Source organism: Miniopterus natalensis, chromosome 20 (assembly GCF_054644295.1).
Source record: "Miniopterus natalensis isolate mMinNat1 chromosome 20, mMinNat1.hap1, whole genome shotgun sequence".
NCBI classification, from domain to species: domain Eukaryota; kingdom Metazoa; phylum Chordata; class Mammalia; order Chiroptera; family Miniopteridae; genus Miniopterus; species Miniopterus natalensis.
In genome coordinates this window covers 25,771-49,997 of record NC_142100.1, presented here as the reverse complement: position 1 = coordinate 49,997, position 24,227 = coordinate 25,771, and the positions used below count along the sequence as shown (strand labels likewise).

The window sequence follows — 24,227 nt, the reverse complement described above, 5'->3', positions numbered from 1 at the left end:
CTAATTTTTTGAGGAACCTCCATACTGCTTTCCATAGTGGCTGCACCAGTCTGCATCCCCACCAGCAGTGTACTAGGGTTCCCTTTCCCCACACCCTCACCAGCACATGTTGTTTGTTGATTTGTTGCTGGAGCCATTCTTACAGGTGTGAGGTGATACCTCATTGTGGTTTTAATTTGCATCTCTCTGATGATTTCTGACTTTGAGCATTTTCTCATGTGTCTCTTGGCCCTCCATATGTCCTCTTTGGAGAAGTGTCTATTGAAGTCCTTTGCCCATTTCTTAATTGGGTTGTTTGTCTTCCTCTTGCTGAGTGCTATGAGTTCTTTGTACACTTTGGAAAGTAGCCCCTTATCAGATACATCCTTGGCAAATATGTTTTCCCAGACCGTGGGGTTCCTTTGTATGTTGAGGCTGTTTTCTTTTGCTGTGCAGAAGCTTTTTAGTTTGATGTAGTCCCAGATGTTTATTTTTTCTTTTGTTTCTCTTGCCCTAGGAGATGGATCAGTGAAAAGTCCACTACGTGGGATGCCTGTGACTTTACTGCCTATGTTTTCTTCCAGGATTTTTGTAGTTTCGTGACTTACATTTAAGTCTTTTATCCATTTTGAGTTTATTTTTGTGTATGGTGAAAGTTGGTGGTCTAGTTTCATTCTTTTGCATGTATCTGTCCAGTTTTCCCAGCACCACTTATTGAAGAGACTGTCCTTACTCCATTGGATACTCTTGCCTCCTTTGGCAAATATTAACTGTCCATAATGGCGTGGGTCTATTTCTGGGATCTCTGTTCTGTTCCATTGATCTATATGCCTGTTGTTGTACCAATACCAGGCCATTTTGATTACAGTGGCTTTGGAATACAGTTTGAAGTCTGGTGATGTGACCCCTCCCACTCTGTTGTTTTTTCTCAAGATGGCTGCAGCTATTCGGGGTCTTTTTTGGTTCCATATAAATTTTCGATGCAGGGAGATTTTTAAAAATTTTCTCTTTATTGTTGAAAGTATTACAGAAGTCCCCTTTTTTTCCCATTGACCCGCTCAGTTCCCCCCTCCCCAGGCCCACCCACTATTGTCTGTGTCCATGAGTTGTGCATATATGCATATAAGTTCTTTGGTTGATCTCTTCCCTCCCCCTACTCCTTCCCTCTGAAATATGTCAGTCTGTTCCATACTTCAATGTCTCTGGATCTATTTTGTTTCTCAGTTTATTTTGTTCATTAGATTCCACATATTAGTGAGATCATGTGACACTTGTCTTTCTTTGAATGGCTTATTTCACTTAGCATAATACTCTCCAGATCCATCCTTGCTGTCCCAAAAGGTAAGAGATCCTTCTTTTTTTATAGCTACATAGTGTTCCATGGTGTAAATGTCCCACAGCTTTTTTATCCACTCATTGACTGATGGGCACTTGGGCTGTTTCCAGATCTTAGCTATTGTAAGTAGCGCTGCTATGAACATAGGGGTGCATATATACTTTCCAATTGGTGTTTTAGGCCTCTTACAATATATTCTTAGAAGTGGGATCACTGGGTCAAATGGCAGTTCCATTTTTAATTTTTTGAGGAACCTCCACACTGTTTTCCATAGCGGCTGCACCAGTTTGCATTCCCAACAGCATCGTACTAGGGCTCCCTTTTCTCCACACCCTCCCCAGCACTTGTTGTTTGTTGATTTATTGATGACAGCCATTCTGGCAGATGTGAGGCATGCAGAGAGTTTTTACATTAGTAGAATCCATGTCTATCAGTTTCTAAATCGGGAACCTCTTGGACAAGTCATAGAATCATCTTCTCGGGGTCTCATTGTCTACATCTTTGAAATGGGCACAGTAGAAATATCAACCCCACAAGTTGTAATGAGGTTTAATGAAAAACACAACAACAATATAGGAGACACTTAGTATTTATAGTGCATAGCACAGAGTAGAGCACAATCAGTGTGAGATCTAATAATTGACTACTCTTATGGTGACTGGCTGCAAATGAGATTTTGTGCATTGGCCCTTTAAGAGAGGGCCTGTTGCCCTGGTTGGTGTGGCCCCGTTGGCTGAGCATCATCCCATTCACTGAAAGGTCACTGGTTTTATTCCTGGTCAGGGAACATGCCCAGGTTGCTGGTTCAATCCCCGGATGGGACATGTGTGGGAGGCAACCAGTCAATGTTTCTCTCTTACATTGATGTTTCTCTCTTTCCCTTCCTCTCTCTCTAAAATAAATTTTAAAAATATATTTAAGAAGGTGCCTGTCTTTCATCAATAAATCAGCAAACAACTAGAGTTGGAGAGGCTGTGAAGAAAAGAGAACCCTTGTGCACTGTTCATGGGAATGTAGGTTGTTGCAGCCACTGTGGAAAACAGTCTGGAGTTACCTTAAAAAAATTAAAACTAGAACTGCTTTATGAACCAATGATTCCACTTCTGGTAATATACACAAAGAAACCTGAAACACTAGTTTAAAAGAATATACGCACCTCTGCCTTCACTGTAGCATTATTTACAATAGCCAAGATTTGGAAGGACCCAAGTGTTCATCAATAGATGAGTGGATAAAAAAGTTGTGGTACATTTGCACAATGGAATACTACTTGGCCATAAAAAAAGAAAAAAAGGAAATCTTACCCTTTGTCACAGCATGGATGGACCTGGAGAGCATTATGCTAAGTGAAATAAGCCAGCCAGAGAAAGACAAATACCATATGCTTTCACTCTATGTGGAATCTAATAAACAATATTAACAAACAAAATAAAAACAGACTCCTAGATATAGAGAGCAGACTCACAACTGTCAGAGGGGAGGAGAGTTGGGGGCTGGGTGAAATAAGTGAAGGAATTAAGAAGAAAACCTCATAGACACAGACAACAGTAGGGTGATTACCAGTGAGAAAGGGGGTGGGGGAGGTTGAGAGGGTAAAGGAGGGATAAATGGTGGCGGAAGGAGACTTGACTTGGGGAGGCGAACACAGTGCAATATACAGAGGTGTTATAAAATTGTACACCTGAAACCTGTATAATTTTATTAACCAATGTTATCTGAATAAAGTTAATATAAAATACATTAAAAATTGAAAAAGAAAATAGACTGTGTGATCAAATTTTGTACACTTTGAATATAATTACATTTCATTTTTAATTGTTTAGCTCATAACTATCTATACAACACGCTATGTGAAAATGTTCATAACAACAGAATTAGTAATTATGCTTAAGTGAAAGCACAAAAATAATGTGTAGAATGCACTTCTAATAATTTATGAATCAGGTATGTCTTTATTTCGACATTTTCAAACCTTCCCAGTAGAACACCTAAACCTGCATAATACAAATATAGCCATCTGTGATATTTGGCCGTTTCACTTAATAGAGAAACCACCCCTCTTCACATTTTTTAATGTGTTATGAAATTATACCTGTCATGCAGAAGAATAGAATATATTTTACTGAACAGTATGCTAGCTGGTTTTATAACTTTAAATGTTTAAACATGTGGTATGCGAGCCTCTATTTGTACTGTTGTCCTGGGCACTGCAAACACTAGGAGGAGTGTGTAGTAGCAAACTGCTGAAAACAATATAAATGTAGATCAATATGGTATTGATTAAATAATATATGATACATCTGTATAATAGAATCATATGCAGCCTTTAATAAACAAACTCTAAATGGCCTGGAGCCAAATGTCTGGGTTTCAAATCCTGTCTCTTCTACTTACTAGATGTGTGACGTTAAGCTTTTAATCTCTCTGTGCCTCAGTATCTTCATTTGTAAATAGGGAAGTACTAGTACTTTGCTCATAGGACTGTTGTGAGATTAAAGAGTCAGTTTGTTTAAAGTGTTTAGAATACTGGTGGACACAGAGTAATTGTATATAATAATCAGTACAATTATGTTCATTATTTGCTCTGACATTTTTAAGTTGATGATTTTGTATGCTGTGAGAATGACTTTATAAATATCCAAATGGACCTTGGCACAGAAAACGTTCCCCACCCCTACATGATTATGGGCTGCCTGGAGCTTTCTGGTTGTGTGCCAAGTGCAGCAGGCATCTGTTAAGGCAAGCAAGCCGGTTTCATTAGAAACTCAGTTTCTTTGGGTCTCACAGCTGACTGACTGCTTTGATGTGTTGCTCACCAAACTTATGTACACCCTGTTGACCATTTTCCTAACTAAATTCTCCTCCTTTTTGCCTTCCAAAAACTGTTAGTTTTCACCTGCATCTTGACCATAGCAACCCCTGCAGCCTTGGTCCTACTCTCAATAAACAGACTCTAAAATGAGGCTCAAAGACACCTTACCCCCCCCCACTTCCTCATGGATAAAATCAGAACCAAACTCATCCTTCCCAGATCAGAAATGCAGGAATTCACAGGTTTGCATTTTTCATTTCTGTTTCTCCCTACCACAGAAGGAGTTTCCAGTTTTTCTTTCTTTGCCAACAATAAAGCTTAAAGCATGATTTTCTCACTCAAAATTGAGAAACCCAAAGTGGGGTACCACTATCCTGATTTGATGAAGATGATGATAATGATGGTAACATTTGGCAAGCGCTTACTATGCCACCAATCTTGTTTCAAGTGAGATATTTATTTAACCATTGAAAACAATCTTCATTTTACAGAAGAAATTGAGACACAGAAGTAAAGGAATGCTTCTGGGGTGTCATGGTTGGTTGGGGGTTGAACCAGGATTTGATTTCAGATCATGTGAGAGGTAAGGACCTTCTGTCAGGAATTTTTTATTTTTTTGATGTGGATCTTTAATATATTTTCTGTCTTTCAACAGTAACATTCTCCTATGTGCCGGACACTGTATGGGTGAAATAGTCCTGCTTTCAGTGAGTCCAGGCAGATAGAAAACACAAAGGCTTAGAGAGACCCATGGTCTGCGGCCACGAAGTGGGAAAGTACTTTAACCTGGGACTCAAACCTAGATCTGTCTGACCCCAAAGTAGATGCTGGTGTAAAGATTCTGAGTTTTATTCTGGAAACACAGACTGATTGATGTCTAGGAGAGTGTGTGAGGGCAGAACGGCAGGAGATGAGGTCAGAAGAGGAGGCAGAAACCTCAGGGTCCTGAAGCACCCTGCAGGCCTTGGAAAGGACTTCAGATCATACTCTGGGCGAGGAGGAAAATCACTGGAGAACCAGTGAACCTGACAACCTTTGTAAGGGCTAAGTAGGATCCTAGCGGGCACGTGGAATGCAAGCCTTTGTCTTATAACCACTCCGTGGGGGAGGGGGAGCAGTGTATTATGCTTATCAGGGAATAACGTAGTATAGATGTCGATTTAGTCATATGTTATTTATGTTGTTCAAATTATGTAAGCCAGAGGTTTCAGTTGGCCTCATCTGTCACAGACTGATCAGGGTGTGTTATTTCCTACCACAATTTTTTTTTCTCCTTTTTTTCTCTAACTCCAGCAGTGATTGATATTTTCTTGTGCTAGTATCTGGAACATATTGGTTCATGTTATTGTGTCTTATTGTGAGGTCTGTATTTCAGTAAAACTGGCCTGATTTTTCCCATTTCATCATATCAGCCTTTTATTCTTATTTATCCAATGTTACCCTTACCCCTTGTTTTCTTTTTTGTTCACATTTGATTGATGTATTTCTGTGCATCCTTTTATTTTTAACCTCTCTGTTATTTGTTTAGCTTTGCTTTTCATAGATGGCTTTCTGTTGACTATTTTCTGATCCAGTTTTAAATTCTTTGCTCTTTAATTAAGCTTGGAGGGGGAGATTAGTATATTTACATTTATAGAAAATTTTTATAGTAAATATGGACATGCTTAAATTACCAAATATATTTACTTAATTTCAAAGTCAAAATAACTCTAATTAAGGCATCTTTTTAAATTATGTTTCCAGGATCTTTTGAGACTTACATTAACCCACAAGAATTGGAAGCATGCCCCAAAATGAAGAAAGAAATGAAATTCATGACAGAGGAAGTCGAGGCCACAAGCCAGGATTTGTGGCTTTCAAAATTAAGCTCTTTCCATGAGCTAATCCTTATTAAATGTTGTAAAGAAGAAAAGGTAAGTTATTTTTTTAAACTAGAGGACTGTGTTATAACTATTCCTACTAAAGCTCACCAGCTAGTTATTATCCATGAACTGATTAGTTTGAGCTGTTAGCCGTGGTGGTGAGACACGCATCCATGGGCTGGTGTGCAGACACACTCACCTCTATTGTGTGGCCTCTTCCTCCACCTGGGAATCATGAACCTTACTTACCACTGGAGACACAAATAGCACTATGGCAAATCTAAAGACAGGAAACTGCATGCTAATTCCACAGGAGACCTGGCTCTATTGATTTACCTGATGCATCTCCTTTCCGGATTCTATGTATTTGACCATGTTCTTGGATATATATATGTATTGCTGGGTATATATTATGTAGAGTAGAGCCTAACCAAGTGTGTGTTTTATGCAAACTTATTTTCTACATGTTTGAAACATTTCACAGAGAAAATCAGTTCATACACATGAGGAATTGCACATGTAGCCAAATGGTTTGTGATCTTTCATTAATAAAGCCATTGGAAACCTATATTTCTCCAACTGTTTAAATTCAAAAGCATTTCATGAGTGTGTTCCACTTTTATATTTACATAATAGCCCCAAGAAATGTTACTGATGCTTCATCCTGTTATTTACTGTAAACACTATGAGCACTTTTTTGTAAAAGTAAAAGCAAATAAATAGCTCATGTTATTGAAAATATTTTAAATAAATATAATAAAGAAGTTAATGCTGGAATTATATTTAATCACACAGTGACACAGCTAGAACAAAGTTCCAAACCCTTGGACTTGCTGCAGGCGCTGTGCCTTCTGGACCAGGCTACCTTTACAGTCAGCACCACAATATAGCCTCACTGAAGTGGGAAAGCATGTGAACATCTTTTCCCAGTGTGGCCACATTGGGGTGCCATCCAAATCCTTCACCCTGAACCGGGTAGGGATGTCCCACCTTCTCCCCCCCAAACAGCAACAAAAACGTGGTAAGACTTGTTTGGACAGGGTGCTGTCAACACCTAATGGAGGGCTAACATTAAAGCCCTGGTGCTGCCTACAGCTGTGAAGGATGTGCCCTGCACCACCTTTAAGGAAGCCATTCACATCATAACTGTGGTAGGTTAGGTTTGTATATTTATCATGACAGTTTTCTGGTACAAGTATCTTGGAAAAGGACACCTCTTTCTATCTCAAACAAAGGCTCCATATGGGCTACAGAGAGACATGATCTGCAAGAGCAGAAAAGGGGTCCATTGGCTGGGGTGAGATCAGTGAAGGAAACACATTGGTGTAGAAAATGGCCAGGCAGGGCCTGAGGCTGGTTCCCAAGAGAGGTCAGGAGACGCTGATGCGTGAATGAGATAAAGATGGTGAGACGATATATGCAGTCAGTTCTTCTGAGAAGTTGGCTTGTGAATGAGGAGCAATGAAACGAAATAGCAGCTGGGAAGGGACTACAATCAAGGGAAGGCTCGGGATTGGGTTTTAAGAATAGGAGACAGTAGAACCAAATTGTATGATGGTAGGGAGAGATCAATAATGCAGAGAGAAATGGAAGGGCTGACAGTAAAGTCCACGAGAATGCAGGAGGGATAGAACCAAAGGAAGCAGGATGGGGAAACAGCAGGTTTACAGACAGACGGAAGGATGAGGGACGTTCCTCTCACCCAATAGTTCATCCTGCTCAGTGAAGTCAGGAGAACCATGGCTGTCAGCGGTTATGCGGGGTACAATTTCTCCAAATTGATCCATAGGAAGAAATATACCTGATCAAGAAAGAATGAGTTCAAAGGGCAGGGCACCAACCTCTGAGAAGCTGAGGGGGAAATAGGGTAAAATTATGAAGGATACTCAAGCAACACATTTTTTTAATGTTTTTCTTTTCATCTTGCAGGTGGTTTTCGCTCTTCCAGACTTTGTAATAAAAAAACCTTGGAAAACGCTTTATAGAGACACCACCTATGGACCTGCCTACTCTATATCAAGACATGTCATACAACACTCCCCTGGTATTTATCTTAAGCACGGGCTCAGATCCCATGGGCGCATTTCATAGATTTCCCAGGACAGTGGGTATTCAGAATGGTAAGGCCACATTTAGCAGGTTTAACAACTCCTATGAGCATCTCCCTGATAAAATTTTCTGCCACAGTTCAGCCGCAGCGGGAGTCAGGGGGCCGAAGGTGGGCAAGGCGTCGGCGCTGGGAGACAGCAGACTACACGACTCGGAGGTGGTATGACGCTGTTCCACTTTATTGAGAATCAACATAATCTTTTGTACTTTCTTTTTTGGCTACGATTACCTTTTTTTGGTTAGCAAGCAAGAAATATTATTCACAGGTTAAACAATACAAGTTTCGATTTCATCAGAACAGAACAATTTTTACTTTTATTTTTCAGAATAGAGGAGAAAGGAAAAATCAGTGACCTATAGAGTGATAGATGTGGCTTTGTTTGCAGCAGGAATATATTAGTTTGTGAGACAGAAATTTTATATAATGTTTGCCTGTGGTTACTACTTCTTCTGGTTATATTTTAACTATGGACCTATTCTTAAGCTATTATATTCTTCTTGCCATTTTCATCTAAGAACAGAGTGCCTTTAGCCATAGCTATTGATTAACTGCTTAAGAATGCTTTTCTTTTGTTTCTTTGGGAGCGAGCACCAGCGTGGCCGCTGCCCTGCCGAGCGTTTCGTGAAGGGCAAGTTCTCACACTGACCGTGCCTTCCGTTTACAGTAACTATTCTGATACCGTTCCCATTGGAAGCACCTGTGTAAGGCAGAGGAGGGTCTGGTGGCCTTTCCATACTCTTAGCCCTTTTCAGGGGGATGCCACAATCTGCCATTTATTCTATGTGCTACCCAGGGTGGCCCTATACAGCAGGCGAGGGGCGATGGCCTTTTTCTTGTCCTCGACTAATCCTGCAGTCATAGGCGGAGGCACTGGAGGATCGGCGGCTGTGTGAGCTCAGCTTTCTCTGGTTCCTCCATAAATTCCTTTTTGGGGGGCGGGCGCCAGGGGGAATTTTCCTAGCTTCTTCTAATAACTATTTGTTAAAGCATCCGGCACATGTGATAGTGACTGGGCTTGGGGAAATCAGGATTTCTTCAGAAGTGAGAACATTGTTTACCATTCCCAGGTTAGTTATTGATTTTACGGCCCAAAATCCCCCTCCAAGGAGGAGAAGGGATATTCCCATTAAGCCAATTCCTCCCACCCACATGCCACGTCCTCTCCCCAGAAGACGCCTTCCTTGAAGCTTCCTCTCCAAGTCCGGATTTTGTAAGACTACATGGTTGGGAGAGGATGCGGCAATTTTCCTTTTTGTTCCCCCTGTAGATTATGAATTCCTACATAACATCGGTAATAGAATCAACAATAAAATAAACCCTCCCATAGTGCTGGGTTTATTCTAGCAATGCAAGGATGGTTAAAATATAGAAAATAAAGTAATGTAATTGACCACATTCAAAGGTTAAAGGAGAAAACCCCTTTAAGTAAATAAGAAAAGTATTTCAACAGATGCAGAAAAAGTATTTGTTGAAATTCAACATGCATTCATGGGAAAAATAGTCCTAGTAAACTAAGAATCTAGAAATCATTCCTTAGAAAAATAAAACCAGGAACAGGACTTTCTTTTACTCTGATAAAGGAGAGGAAGAGATTAACCAAAGAATTTAGATGCATATATGCATAACCCATCCACACAGACAATAGTGGAGAGAAGGCCTAGGCAGGAGAGGGGTCAGTGTAGGGAGAAAAGGAGACATCTGTAATACCTTCAACAATGATTTTTTAAAAATTAAATTAATATTTTTTTATTGTTGAAAATATTACAGATGTCCCTTTTTCTCCCCATTGACCCCTTCCACCCCCCCCTCCTCAATCCCTCACCACACCATTGTCTGTGTCCTTAGGTTGTGCATATATGCATATAAATTCTTGAGTTAATCCCTCGCCTGCATCCACCCACCCTCTTCTGTTCCTCTGAGAATCGTAAGTCTCATCCATGCTTCCATGTCACTGAATCTATTCTGTTCACCAGTTTTTAAGTTCTTAGATTCCACATATGAGTGAGATCATGTGATGTTTGTCTTTCTCTGCCTGGCTTATGTCACTTAGCATAATATTCTCCACGTCCTTCCATATTGTCCCAAAGGTACGAGATCCTTCTTTACAACTGCATAGTATTCCATGGTGTAAATGTTCCACAGCTTTTTTATCCACTCATGTACTGATGGGCACTTGGGCTGTTTCCAGATCTTAGCTATTATAAAGTGCACTGCTATGAACATAGGTGTGCATATGTTCTTTCAGATTAATGTTTCAGGATTCTTAGGATATATTATTAGAAGTGGGATCACTGGGTCAAAAGGCAGTCCCATTTTTAATTTTTTTTTAAATATATCTTTATTGATTTCAGAGAGATGAAAGAAGAGGAAGAGAGAGAGATAGAAACATCAATGATGAGTCACTGATCGGCTGCCTCCTGCATTCCCCCAACTGGGATGGAGCCCGCAACCTGGGCATGTGCCTTGACCGGGAATCGAACCCAATTGCCTGGACCTTAGTTCGATGCTCAACCACTGAGCCATGCCCGGCTGGGCCCATTTTTAATTTTTGAGGAACCTCCATACTGTTTCCCATAGTGCCTGCACCAGTCTGCATTCCCACCAGCAGTATATCAGGGCTCCCCTTTCTCCACACCCTCGCCAGCACATGTTGTTTGTTGATTTGTTGATGGAGCCATTCTGACAGGTGAGAAGTGATACCTCATTGTGGTTTTAATTTGCAGTTCTCTGATGAATAGGGACATTGAGCATTTTTTTATATGTCTCTTGGCCATCCGTATGTCCTACTTAGGAGAAATGTGTATTTAGGTCCTTTGCCCATTTTTTAATTGGATTGTTTGTCTTCCTCTTGTTGAGTTGTATGAGTTCTTTGTACACTTTGGAAATTAGCCCCTTATCAGACACATTCTTGGCAAATATGTTCTCCCAGACAGTGGGGTCCCTTTGTATTCTGAGGCTGATTTCTTTGGCTGGGCAGAAGCTTTTAAGTTTTATGTAGTCCCATATGTTTATTTTTTCTTTTGTTTCTCTTGCCCTAGGAGATGTATTAGTGAAAAGTCCACTACGTGAGATGTCTGTGACTTTACTGCCTAAGTTTTCTTCCAGGATTTTATGGTTTCGCTACTTACATTTAAGTCTTTTATCCATATTGAGGTTATTTTGGTGTATGGTGAAAGTTGCTCATCTAGTTTCACTTTTTTGCATGTAGCTGTCCAATTTTTCCAGCACAATTCACTGAAGAGACTGTCTTTACTCCATTCTATGCTCTTGCCTCCTTTGTCAAATATTAACGGACCATAATTGCATGGGTCTATTACTGGAGTCTGTGTTCTGTTCCATTGATCTATATGTCTGTTGTTGTACCAATACCAGGCTGTTTTGATTTCAGTGACTTTGTAGTACAGTTTGATATCTGGTAAAGTGATCTCTCCCACTCTGTTCTTCTTTCTCAAGGTGGTTGCAGCTATTCGGGGTCTTTTTTGGTTCCATATAAATTTTTGGAATATTTGTTCTAGTTCTGTGAAATATGCTGTTGGTATTTTAATAGGAATTGCATTGAATCTATAGATTGCTTTGGGTAGTATGGACATTTTAATGATATTAAATCTTCCAATCCATGAACATGGTATATTATTCCACTTGTTTATATCTTCTATTTCTTTTTTCAGTGTCCTCTAGTTTTCCGAGTACAGGTCTTTTGCATCCTTGGTTAAGTTTATCCCCAGGTATCTTATTTTTTTATTTTCAATGGTAATTGGTATTGTTTTTTGTTTGTTTCTCTTCCTCAGAGTTCATTGTTGGTGTATAAAAATGACATCAGTTTTCGGATGTTATATTTGTATCCAGCTACCTTGCCGAATTCATTTGTCAAATCTAGTAGCACTTTGATGGACTCTTTAGGGTTTTCTATGTACAGTACCATGTGATCTGCAAATAATGACAGTTTTACTTCCTCCTTTCCAATTTGGATACCTTTTATGTTTTCTTCCTGTCTGATGGCTGTGGCAAGGACTTCTAGTACTATGTTGAATAAGAGGGTGAAAGTGGACACCCCTGTCTTGTTCCTATTTTTAACAGAAATGGTTTTCGTTTTTGCCCATTGAGTGTGATGTTGGCTGTAGGCTTGTCCATTATAGCCTTTATTAAGTTGATGTATGTTCCTTCTATTCCCACTTTGCTGAGAGTTTTTAGCAAAATGGGTACTGGATTTTGTTGAATGATTTTTGCACCTATTGATATGATTATATGATTTTTGTCCTTTTTTTTTTTTTTTTTTTTTTATGTGATACATCACATTTATTGATTTGCAGATATAATACCAGCCTTGCATCCCCAGAATAAATCCCACTTGGTTGTGGCGTATGATCTTTTTAATGTACTGCTGGATCCAGCTTGCTAGTATTTTAGTGAAGATTTTAGCATCTGTGTTCATCAGGGACATTGTCCTGTAATTTTCTTTCTTTGTAGTATGTTTATCTGGTTTTGGGATTAGGATGATGCTGGCCTCATAAAAAGAGTTTGGGAGTTTTCCCTCTCTTGAACTTTCTGGAATAGTTTGAGGAAGATAGGTGTTTATTTTTCTTTGAATGTTTGGTAAAATTCGCCTGTAACTCCATCTGAACTAGGACTTTTGTTTCCTGGGAGTTTTTTGATTGTTGCTTCAATTTCACTAGTTGTCATCGGCCAATTCAGGTTTACTGGCTCTTTTTGATTCAGCTTTGGAAGACTGTTTGCTTCTAGGAATTTATCCATTTCACCAAGGTTATCCAGTTTGTTGGCATATAGTTGCTCATAGTATTTTCTTACAATCCTTCGTATTTCTGTTGGGTTGGTTGTTATATCGCCTTTTTCATTTCTGATTTTATTTGTTTGGGTCCTCTCTCTTTGTTTCCTGGTGAGCCTGGCTAAAGGTGCATCAATCTTATTAATCTTTTCAAAGAACCAGCGCTAGGTTTTATAGATTTTTTTGTATTGATTTTTTAGTCTCCATGTCATTAATTTCTGCTCTGATCTTTATTATTTCCTTCCTTCTACTTTCTCAGTGATTTTCTTACTGTTCTTGTTCTAGTTCTTTTAGTTGTTGTGTTAGATGGTTTAGTAGAGATTTTTCCTATGTCTTAAGATAGGCCTGTACTGCTATGAACTTTCCTCTCAGGACTGCTTTTGCTGTGTCCCATAGATTTTGAGTTGTCTGTTCATTTTGGGGTTTTTCCCAAGAAGTGTTTGATTTCTTCCTTGATCTCATTGGTAACCCATTCATTTTTTAATAACATGATATTTATTCTCCATGTGTTTGAATATTTTTGAGTTTTTTTATAGTGGTTGATTTCTAGTTTCATGGCATTGTGATCTGAAAAGATGCTTGATATAATTTCAATCTTCTTGAATTTGTACGGACTTGCTTTGTGCCCTAACACGTGGTCTATTTTTGAGAATGTCCCATGTTCCCATGAGAAGAATGTGTATTCTGCTGCTCTGGGATGAAATGTTCTGTAAATGTCAATTAAATCAATTAGATTTAGTATGTCATTTAAGGTCTGTGTTTCCCTGTGGGTTTTTTGTCTTAATGATCTGTCCAGTGATGACAGTGGGATGTTAAAGTTCCACACTATGATTGTGTTGCTGTCGATCTCCCCCTTAAAGTCCACCAAGAAATTTTTTATATATTTAAGTGCTCCTATATTGGGTGCATATATATTTATAAGGGTTATTTCCTCCTGTTAGATTGATCCCTTTAGTATTATATAGTGACCATCTTTGTCTCTTGTTATGGTCTTTATTTTGAAGTCTATTTTGTCAAAAATAAGTATTGCTGCTCTATCTTTTTGTTTTTTTGTTTCCATTTTCATGGACTATTTTTTTCCATCCCTTCACTTTAAGCCTGTGTTAATCTTTTGCTCTCAGGTGGGTCTCTTGTAGACAACATATATTTGGGTGCTGTTTTCTTATCCATTCAGCTACCTTATGTTTTTTGATTAAAGCTTTTGTTCCATTTACATTTAAAGTCATATTGATATATACTTTTTAATTCCATTTTTCTGCTTCATGCTTTTCTCTCAGTATTTCTTCTTACATACCTTTCTCTTAATATTTCTTCTTTTTCTTAAAGCAGTCCTTTCAGCATTTCTTGCAGTGCTGGTTGAGTGGTACTGAACTCCTTCAGCCTTCTTTTGTCTGGGAAGCTCTTAATTTCACCTTCAATTTTAAATGATAGCCTTGCTGGATAAAGCAGTCTTGGTTGCATGTTCTTGCTTTTCATTACTTTGAGAACTTCCTGCCACTCCCTCCTTGCCTGAAGAGTTTCTGTTGAGAAATCTGCTGTCAGCCTTATGGGAGTTCCCTTGTAGGTCACTGCTTGTCTCTCTCTTGCAGCCCTTAATATTCTCTTTTTCCTTGACATTTGCCTTTTTAATTATGATGTGTCTTAGAATGGTTCTCTTTGAGTCCTTCTTGTTTGGAACCCTCTGTGCTTCCTGAACCTGTGTGTCTTTTCCCCTCCCCAACGTAGGAAATTTTCTGTCATTATTTTCTTTACCAAGTTCTCTATCCCTTGCTCTCTTTCCACCTCTTCTGGCTCCCCTATGATATGAATGTTGTTTTGCTTCATGTTGTCCCAAAGCTCCCTTAGACTGTCCTTATGCTTTTTTAAGTGTTTTTATTTTTGCTTCTCTGATTGAGTGGCTTTTTCTACCTTATCTTCTAAGTCACTTATTCTATCCTCTGCTTCATTTAGCCTGCTTTTAATACCCTCCAGCATATTCTTGATATCAGATATAATATTCTTCATTTCTGCCTGATCCTTATTTATTGTATTTAGCTCTTTTTTCATGTTTTCACTAAGTTCCTCGACCTTTCCAGTAAGTGTTTTGTTGTTCTCATTAATTTCCTTGAGCATCTTTATAACCACTACTCTGAACTCTGTTTCTGATAACTTGTTTAACTCCATCTTATCAGGGTTTTTTCTGGTGATTTTCCCTTTTCTTTAGTTTTGGGATTGTTTCTTTGTCTCCCCATTTTGGTGGCTCTTAGTGTTTGTATCTGTATATTAGATATATTTGCTGTCTCCCAGTCTTGTATGGTGGGATTTTGTAGTGTATGTTTAGTGGAGCCCAGAGGGGTGTTTTTCTTGTAATTCTGAGCTCTTTGCTCTATGTGTATCTCTTTTGTGAGTATCCCTTTTGTGAATTCTTTGGTCTCTGCTGTTGTGATTGGGTCTAGAGTGTTGACCCATTCTTGGAAGGACTCTCCTCTCAGGTTGGTTAACTGTGTGTCTCAGCCCCAACCACGTCACGTGAGCTGTTGTACAGGTGCTGGCAAAGCAAGACAGTACCCAATCAAACTGCCAGGAAACAAGCAGTATCTTACAAAATATCTTGACAATCACAATGAAAACATCCCAAGTGGAAGTAGAATTGGGAAAGCAAATGCTAAAGCAAACAAACAAACAAACAAAAAATATATAGAGAAAATTATATTATTGGTAATAGTAACAAAAAATAAAAAATAATAAACTAATATAAAAAGTAAAAAATAGAGACCCTACTGGGAGATAAAGGGGGCAGAGAAAAGATTCTGAAAAAAGGGCAATCAAAAATTAAGGGTAGAGTGTAGAAATAGAAAATAGTTGAAAATTAAAAAAAACTTTTTTTAAATACAATAAAGAGACAAACAGAAACAAACAAAGAAAAAGACAGGAAGAGAAAAGGGAGAAAAAGAAAAAAGAAGGTATGCCAATGGAACAAGAAGAGAGAGAGAGATAAAGCAAGGGCACAAAGGGAGCCCAATAAGAGATATAGGGAAACGATAGAGGAAAGTAGTAAACTTATTGGTTATAATGATCATTTCCCAGCAATTAAGCTATCAAGAAAAATCTTGATAATAGAACAAAAGACAAAACAAAGCAAATAAACAAAACAAGAAAACAAACAAAGCTAAACAATATATTTTTTTAATTAATTGAAAAAAAAATTTTTTAATTTAAAGAGGAAATTTTTTTCTTTTCTCTCTTTTTCCTAAGAAAAAACTTAAAAAGTCAGTCAGCTGAGTTTCATCTGGGCAGCTTATGTTGTCTGAGGGTCACTGATTTGTATGCTGATTTCAGTTCTCCTGGGAGGTACTTGTGTATCAGCCAATGTCAGAAGCTGTCTAGGTTTGGCTCTGGTGTCCTTAGGTAGTTGGCTGATCTGAGGCTCTCTGTGGACCGCCTCTTTTTGTCAGCTACTTTGCTTCCCCCTTGTGGTTGCTGGGTCTTACTCCAGAGTCTTCTGCAGAGTCTTTCGGGTGCAGGCCAGCTGGTGTAGCTGGGCATATTCTTCCCCTTACTTATAAGTTTCTCTTTCAGGCACTCACTGTGGGGAAGTTAGTTTCTGCTTCCAGATTACTGAAAATAAAAGCAGACTATATTAAAGCATATTAGCAACAGGAACTCTCTTCATTGCTGATGGGAATGCACAATGGTACAGCCACTTTGAAAGACAGTTCAGTGTTTTCTTATAAAATTAAACATACTCTTACCATTCTATCTAGCAGTCACAGTGCTTGATATTTACCCAAAGAGTTGAAAACTATATCCATGGAAAAACCTGCACATGGATGTTTACATAATCACCAAAACTTGGAGGCAACCAAGATGTCTTTCAGTAGATGAATAAGTAAACAAAGAGTGGTATGTCCATACAGTGGGCTATTACTCAGCACTAAAAAGAAAGGAGCTATCAAGCCATGAAAAGACATGGAGGGATATTAAATGCATATTACTAAGTGAAGAAGCCAATCTGAAAAGGCTCCATACTGTATGATTCCAACTATATGTTATTCTGGGAAAAAGCAAAACTATGGAGACAGTAAAAAGAGAACAGAGGGTTTATATCCAATATAAAGAACTCTGAGAAATAAAATAAAAATTTTAAAAAAGGTGATTCAATAGAAAAAAAGGAAGAAGAGATCAAGGGGAGATACAAAAGGGAGTTAGCCAAGAGGGCAATAAGTAAACCTATGAAAAGAGGAAACAATTAAAACCTCAATGAGATACCACTACACATTTATCAGGTGTTAGCAAAGAAATGGTGAGACAAGTACTCTCATCTGCTGCTGGGAGAAATGTGGACTGGTGACATCCCTTTGGAAAAGTTTGATATTATAAAAAATTTAAATATAAACAAACTCTGTCCAACCAGCAGTTCCACTCCTAGGAATATACACAACAAAATGGAGTGCACATGTGTAACCAAAGACATGTACAAGAATGTTTGTTGAAGCATTGCATATAATAGCCAAGGACCATAAACAATCCAAATGACCATTGAGAGCAGAATAGATAAATAAATTATGGTCTAACCACAGTTTATAGCAATAAAAATGAATGAACATAGTGACACACAATAATGTGAGTTAACCTAAAAAAATAATGTTGATTGAAATAGACCAAATAAAAATAAATAAACTATATAATTCCACTTATATAAAATTCAAAAACAGGCAAGACTGACCTATGGTGTTAGAATTCAAAATTGCCTTTGAGAAGGAAGATGGATCCTGACTGGGAGGATGATGATGATGTTCTTTATTTTGTCCTCAGTGGTGGTACATGTGTGTATTCACCTTGGGAGAATTCAGTAAGTCATGCATTAATGATTTGTGTACTTTTCCTAAATATGTGGTAGACTTCAACTTTTTTTTTTAATCTTTTAAAAACTGACCTATAAGGTTGGAAGTCAGGATAGTGCATGCCTTTGGGAAAAAGGAAGGGAAAATGATTGGAATGGAAAGGGGTATAGGTGAGATGTCTCTGAGATGTTGGCAAAGTTTTCTTCTCAACCACAGATGTTCATTTGCAATAATTCATAGAGCTGTATATTTGTTCTTTGCACGTTTTTATATGTGTTACAGTAAAAGTGGTTTTAAAAAAACACACACAGACAAGGAAATAAGAACAAAACATTTGTACATCTATCAGAATGAGCATTTCATAATTTTTTTTTTAATCTCGCTCACTGATATTTTTTCCATTCTTTTCAGAGAGAGTGGAAGGGGGAGAGAGAGAAACATCAATTGGCTGCCTCTTGGATTGAGCCTGCAATGCAGCAAAGTTCCCTTGACGGAATCAAACCTGAGGCCCTCCAACCCAAGGGCCAAGGCCACTGAAACAAACCAGCTAGGCCAGAATGAGGATTTTAAACATGTGCTTATTCTAAGCAAGAGTCTACTATATTTAAATATCTTAATAATTTCATTACTTACAAAACAGCATTGTTGTTATTGTTCAACTCAGGGTGCAATCAATTTCACTGGGGCAAGGACAAGGACCCATTGCTGAATGAATGATCAAAGATGCTATGAAATCAGGAAACTGGGCATTTTTGCAAAACTGCCATCTTGCTGTTTTTTGGATGTTGGCAAGTATGTTGAACACATATCATTTGCATAATACCATTTTATGTAGCCTTTCTTGTTGAATTGATTCCTTATAATAATTCTTTATTGTTTCCCCATATTAAAGAGGAGAAATTTGAGAGCCATTAGTTAAATTACACAACCCAGATGAGAAAAAAGGTCTTCAGACCTAGGTAAGGGTATCACTTACTGGACAATTTCTGTCTGTGGGAAGCCATTCCAATTCAAAAAAGATTACATATAGGCATGATAAAAAGAAATAGAAAAATGAATTTAAACAAAGCAGGAAATTAAATCTTTCACTATAGAAGGAGAGAAGTTAAGAAACAGAGTTGAGATTATCATCAGTTTCCTTAGAGCAATGTTTTACCACTTTTTATCCTAGCTACAGTATTACCACCTTCTTTCCCACTCAAGAATGTATAATGGGCTGCAAAGAGAAAAGAAGTAGTTACAATCTACTCATTTTAAAGTGTTAGTATAAAAATAATTGAAACCTTAAGAATATATTATTGGTCATAAATAGGGTGGGCCCTGCTTCTCCACCCTGCCAGGAAGCCATGGGAGAGAATCACCAACCTATAGTATCTGGAGTCCTCCTCTGGGGTCTTCCTTTGTGTCTCAACTACAGAAAGCTTCCTGGAAAGGTGAGAGCTATGCAGCTGGTCTTATAAGGGACTTTACTTCATGGTGCCCATTAAGGGGGAGAGCTGCTCCCTTAGAATGGCCAGCCTGCAATGGTTACCAGCCATAGCCAGGGCTTTGCAGCCTTCCCCTAAAGGCCCCTGGTTTCCTGGTTCCCCTTCCCTGTCTCCTGCAGGCTGCTTCTAACAAGGCTGAAGAGTCATTTCCATCTACTATCCAAAATCTCCACTCTTTCCACTCTTGCAGTGCATATAAGAGGTGGCCTTGTCCCAGATAGCACTGTGGCTTATTTCCATTTAAATGATTAACGAAAAATGACAAGAATGTCTACCTTATGATTTAGGAATCCCAACGATTAGGATTATAATTAAGAAAAAATGCTGGGGAAGGCATCTAAAAGGCAGTTTGCTGCAGTGGTCCTACATGAGCCTTCAGAATAAAAAGACATGTTCAGCTTGCCATGATCCATACAGGATCATGTGCCAGTTCTTCAAGGAAGCTGGCCGGCTGTGGAAGCCAGAAGTCCTTAGTAGGTTCTAAGTAATTGCATCTCACTAACGCTTAAGTAGATAGGAAAATCCTCCCCTGGCCCTTTTACAGTCATTTATTAACCATTTGAGTTCTGATGTTTAACTTGAACCGGTATAAAATAAAATACATTCAGGTAATTAGCTGAAAAGAAAAAGTGAACAAAAAAAAGAAACAAAAACTCTGGACTTGAAATTTTAAGACCCAAGTAAAGTTCTACCCCCACCACTTCCTGACTGTGCATATTACATTCCCACTCTGGTACTCAGTTTCCCCAGCTATAAAATGATTGCATCATATTGTTGCTAGAAGTCTCATGCTAAGATGATTTCTGAGATTCCATTCCAGCTCTAAACTTCTATGATGTCTGTGAAAACTAAGACTCTTGATGCTTTAGCAGTTATAAGAGAAAATGTGTGGGGGGAAATGCAAAACACTTCCCTAAACCTGGCTTTTTTTATTCTTCAGGTTTTTTGTTAGTGAAATTTTTATCCCTAAAACTTCGGTTGATGTGTGACTTCTATGCCCAATAGTTGCTACCTGTGAGTAATTTTAGTGTTGCTCTAGAGTTGTACTAGAAATAACTTTTAACTTTGGCTATGTAAAGTAGCTCATTAACTTAGCTCAAAGAAGCATAAATTCAACCTTGATCTGCAGTCATTCATTCAATAAAATTTGAGAACCTACTATGTGCCATGCACTGTTCTGAATGCTTAGGGTATGTCGGTGAACAAAACTACCACAGATAGCTGCCCTCCTCAAGCTTATGTTCTAGCCAGGAGAGACAAAATAAAGAAACCACATAAGTAATTTATATGGTGAAACAGAATATGGTCAGTGCTTTGGAAAACATTAAAAGGGGGATAAGGAAAACCAGAAAGGTCAGGATAGAATGTGGGTAGAGAGGAAGGGTGGATAGCAATTTTAAATGGTGTAGTCCAGGAAGACCTCTTTGAGAAGGTGACATTTGATCAAGACTTGAAGAAAGTGAGGGAGTCAGAGGAAAAACATTCCAGGCAGAAGGAACAGGTAGTGCAGACGCCCAGGGACGGAGCCAGCCTGGCATGTTGGAAAAACAATATGAATGTACTTAAAAATCAGTGCCAAGAAAGTTGTCTTTGGATGATTCTCTCATCTTCCTGTGATGTGAATGATGACTTTCCCAACATTGCTCTGGCATTTTTAACCTAGAATGAAACACAATCTTTCTTATATTCTCATTTCTTAGCTCTGAAAGTATATTGACTTAACCTCCTGATATTGCACTTGAGGTCTCTCCATTTCCCTGCTCCCTTGGTTCCCTCTGCACCTTCTCTGCAGAAGGGAGAAGTCCCTTTCTTCTCCATAGGCTTCCTCACCACTTTCATGCAATTTGCCTTAAATCGAATGTTTAAGAAAAAAACTTCATGAGCATAAGTGCACTGGCAGTCACTGTCCTCTTTTTCAAATGAAAATTTTCTCCATTTCAGAGGGAAGGCCCTTAACTTCTCCTCCAGGTATTGAAAATTAACATCTCTCATATCTTTACACAAATGTGCCAAGGTTTAGACTGCCAGACCCTCCTGTATGAAGATTTCTGTAAAGATTCCCTGAGAACATTTTACAACACACTTTAAAAAGATAAACTAGTCTTTAAACAGAGCTTACAGAATTTTTTTGCTACCCTATAATAATAACTGCTTATAGAAAAGTATTAATAGGAGTTAAGCATTTCCGTTTTTATTGTTTTGTCTTCGTTTTAAATAGATATTGCTATCAAGGACAGTTTTTGAATTTTTTTAAGTTCCATGCCTAATAGTACATTTCCTGTTACAGTTCTTGAAAACTCCGTCAAGGTAACCTGTGCAGGTGATTGGAGTCACATGAAGTGACTGGCCTCAGAGTGTTCATCCAGCGGGCCCAGGGAGCTCGGACCCAGGGCAGAACTGTGTGAATGCCTGAGCCGTCCAGGTGAGGAGGTGGGAGGCAGCATCTCTTCCGCAGATAGTGAGCAGGGAGACAGCTTCCTAAGCCACCGCCCATCCTCATGCCCTAGGCCTGGTGGTCATTCAGTTCATCCCCTCTTCCCCTCTATCAAAAGCTGTTAAGGCTGCAGAGTGATGAGAACAGGATCCTTCCCAGAGTTAAAGGAATGTTTCAACATTTGAGAGACAGGAAGACCTTCAGGGTACTGGATTTCAGTCCTGAAAGATTTCAATATGTGAGCAGCATCTGAGGATGTTCACACAGGGATGTTCAGAAGGGATTGTGCCGGTGGTTTACCCACTGTAGGTGTGAGGACCCCACCAGGCCCTGTTCTCCCAGGATGGAGTCTGAGTAAATTACAGAGCAGGCATGGAGGTGCCAGGATACCCCGTGGGCATTGGTTATCTACATTTTTTCAGTGGCTTTGGTCCACATGTGTTATTCAGAAATAATGCAAATCTGTAAAATCACCTTCTCTGCCACTTATGTTCCATCTAAATCCAGGTAACCAACAATCCTCCAAAAAGCTTACATACAAATATCAGGTGAGAATTTACTGAAATGACACCTTCATATTTTGAAGAAAATATAGTTGTACAAAAATGGAGACAAATAATATTCGGCATTTGTTTCTTCCATACAGTTGTCCAGGTGCACTCAACTCTGGTTCTGAATAGAAACAAGAAAGTGTATTTTGTTAAAATAAATAAAAAGTAAGAATTAAATGAAAGCTTACCAATGGCATTGTGAGGCCCTGTTCTGTGTCTGAACCCAAGTAGTTTTAAATCAGTTGCTGAGTTCTGTGCTCCCCTTTTCTCGGTATCTCACAGCGTTGCCTCTCAGCTCTATTCTGATCTGACTACAGACCACCATCACCTGGATAATTGTGGCAGGTCAGACTCAAAGCAGTAAAGTGATCTCAGCTGTGCCTCATTCCCCAAAATCTGCTTCCCCTCTAGACTCAATTTCTGAAATCAGCACCACTGACCTGTAAGGAAAATTTTGGGATTTTTTTGTTCTTCCCTTTTGACACATATATATCATTAAACTCTCATTTTTCTTGCAGTAATTTTAGTCTCATCTGTTCCTACTTGAGTGGCTGTACCAACCTTCATAGCTTCCTCCCTGTGGCTGGAGTCCCAAGTACCCTGAAAGATGATCTTCAGATGAGCAATACTTTCTCCTTCCTTCTGTTCCAATCTCACTGCTGTGGTCTCCTTCCTTCTGTTCCAGTGTCACTGCTGTGTCCATCCTGTGGTCTTTTCCTTGAATTCTGACTCTTCAAATCTGTATTTCTAGATGGTGTCTTGATTAGACTGGCTTACTGCTTTTCAAACGTGTGTAGTCTATAGAGAAAAAAATCACTATAGAAATAAAACAAAGATTAAAGATGTAAGATATAAGTAAACAAGTTCTTACAGGAGATCCAAGAAGATCGAGGTTTGCAGGTATGAGGCCCTTGTTCTAGTAAAAGCTGTTGAGATGAGGAAGTGGTTTAAAATTTAGAGAAAATTTGAAACCAAGAGAAGAGAACATAGGACCAATACTCTGGTATAATCAATCATCAGTTTAGAATTAAGAAATTAAGGTGGGATAGGTAGAAAACAAACAGAGGGAAAGATTTCATTATGAAAAGTCATGAAACAAAGATTATTATTCTCTGTACCAGTTAAAAAAAAAAATCACTGTAGAGAAGTAAGTATGCAGTCAGCAGAGCGTGGCATGACGGAAGAGCCTGCATGATGGACTCGCTCCTTAGGACACTAGGGGGAGCTCTCTCCACCAGATGGAGCATTAGTGTCAGTATATATATATTTTTAATGTCTTTATTGATTTCAGAGAGAGAAAGGGAGAGGGAAAGAAAGAGAGAGAAACATCAGTGATGAGAGAGTCATGGATTGGCTGCCTCCTGCATGCCCCCAGCTGGGGATGGAGCCTGCCATCCGGGCATGTGCCCTGACCAAGAATCAAACTGAGGTCTCCTGGATCATAAATTGATACTTAACCACTGAGCCACTGAGGGAGGGAGAGAGAGAGAAACATCGTTTTCTTGTTCCACTTATTTCTGCATTCATTGGTTAATTCTTGTATGCACCCTGACCCAGGATTTAACCTGCAACCTTGGCATATCAGGATGACACTAACCAATTGAGCCACTTGGGCAAGGAAGTAACTGTGTTTTTAAAAGAATAAAAAGGAACAAGACAAAGATGTATCCACTGTCACTACTTCTATTTAACATTGCATTGGAGATTCTAGCCAGGGAAATTAGACTAGGGGAAAAAATAAAAGTCATCCAGATTAGAATGGAAAAAGTAAACCTGTCATGATTTGCAAATGACATGATCTTGTATATAGAAAAATCTAAGAAATTCATGCACAAAAAAAAAAAAAAAAAAAAAAAAACCCTAGACATAATACTAGCAAAAAAATTTAACAAAAGTGAAGGCTTGTACACTGAAATCTGAAAAGCATTGCCAAAAATATTAAAGATGACCTAAATACATGGAGAGATGTGATATGTTCATGAATTGAGAAACACAATATTGTTAAAATGGCAACAATTCACAGGCTCATCTATACATTTAACACAATCCT

The 24,227-nt window shown here is 38.7% G+C and overlaps 1 long non-coding RNA gene across 3 annotated transcripts in view; it reads left to right on the top strand.

Annotated features, from left to right (window-relative positions):
* Nucleotides 1–23,844, top strand: part of LOC107546523 (uncharacterized) — a 39,461-nt gene extending 15,617 nt beyond the window's left edge. The window contains exons 1-5 of one of the 3 annotated variants that reach the window (XR_015716231.1): nt 5,280–6,040; nt 6,785–6,964; nt 7,919–8,033; nt 21,480–21,614; nt 22,696–23,844. This is a non-coding gene — a long non-coding RNA (uncharacterized LOC107546523). Of the gene's footprint in view, nt 1–5,279; nt 6,041–6,784; nt 6,965–7,918; nt 8,034–18,369; nt 18,492–21,479; nt 21,615–22,695 lie in introns of those variants that run through there. The other 2 variants (XR_015716230.1, XR_015716229.1) reach the window with 2 other exon arrangements.
* Nucleotides 23,845–24,227: the final 383 nt, after the last annotated feature.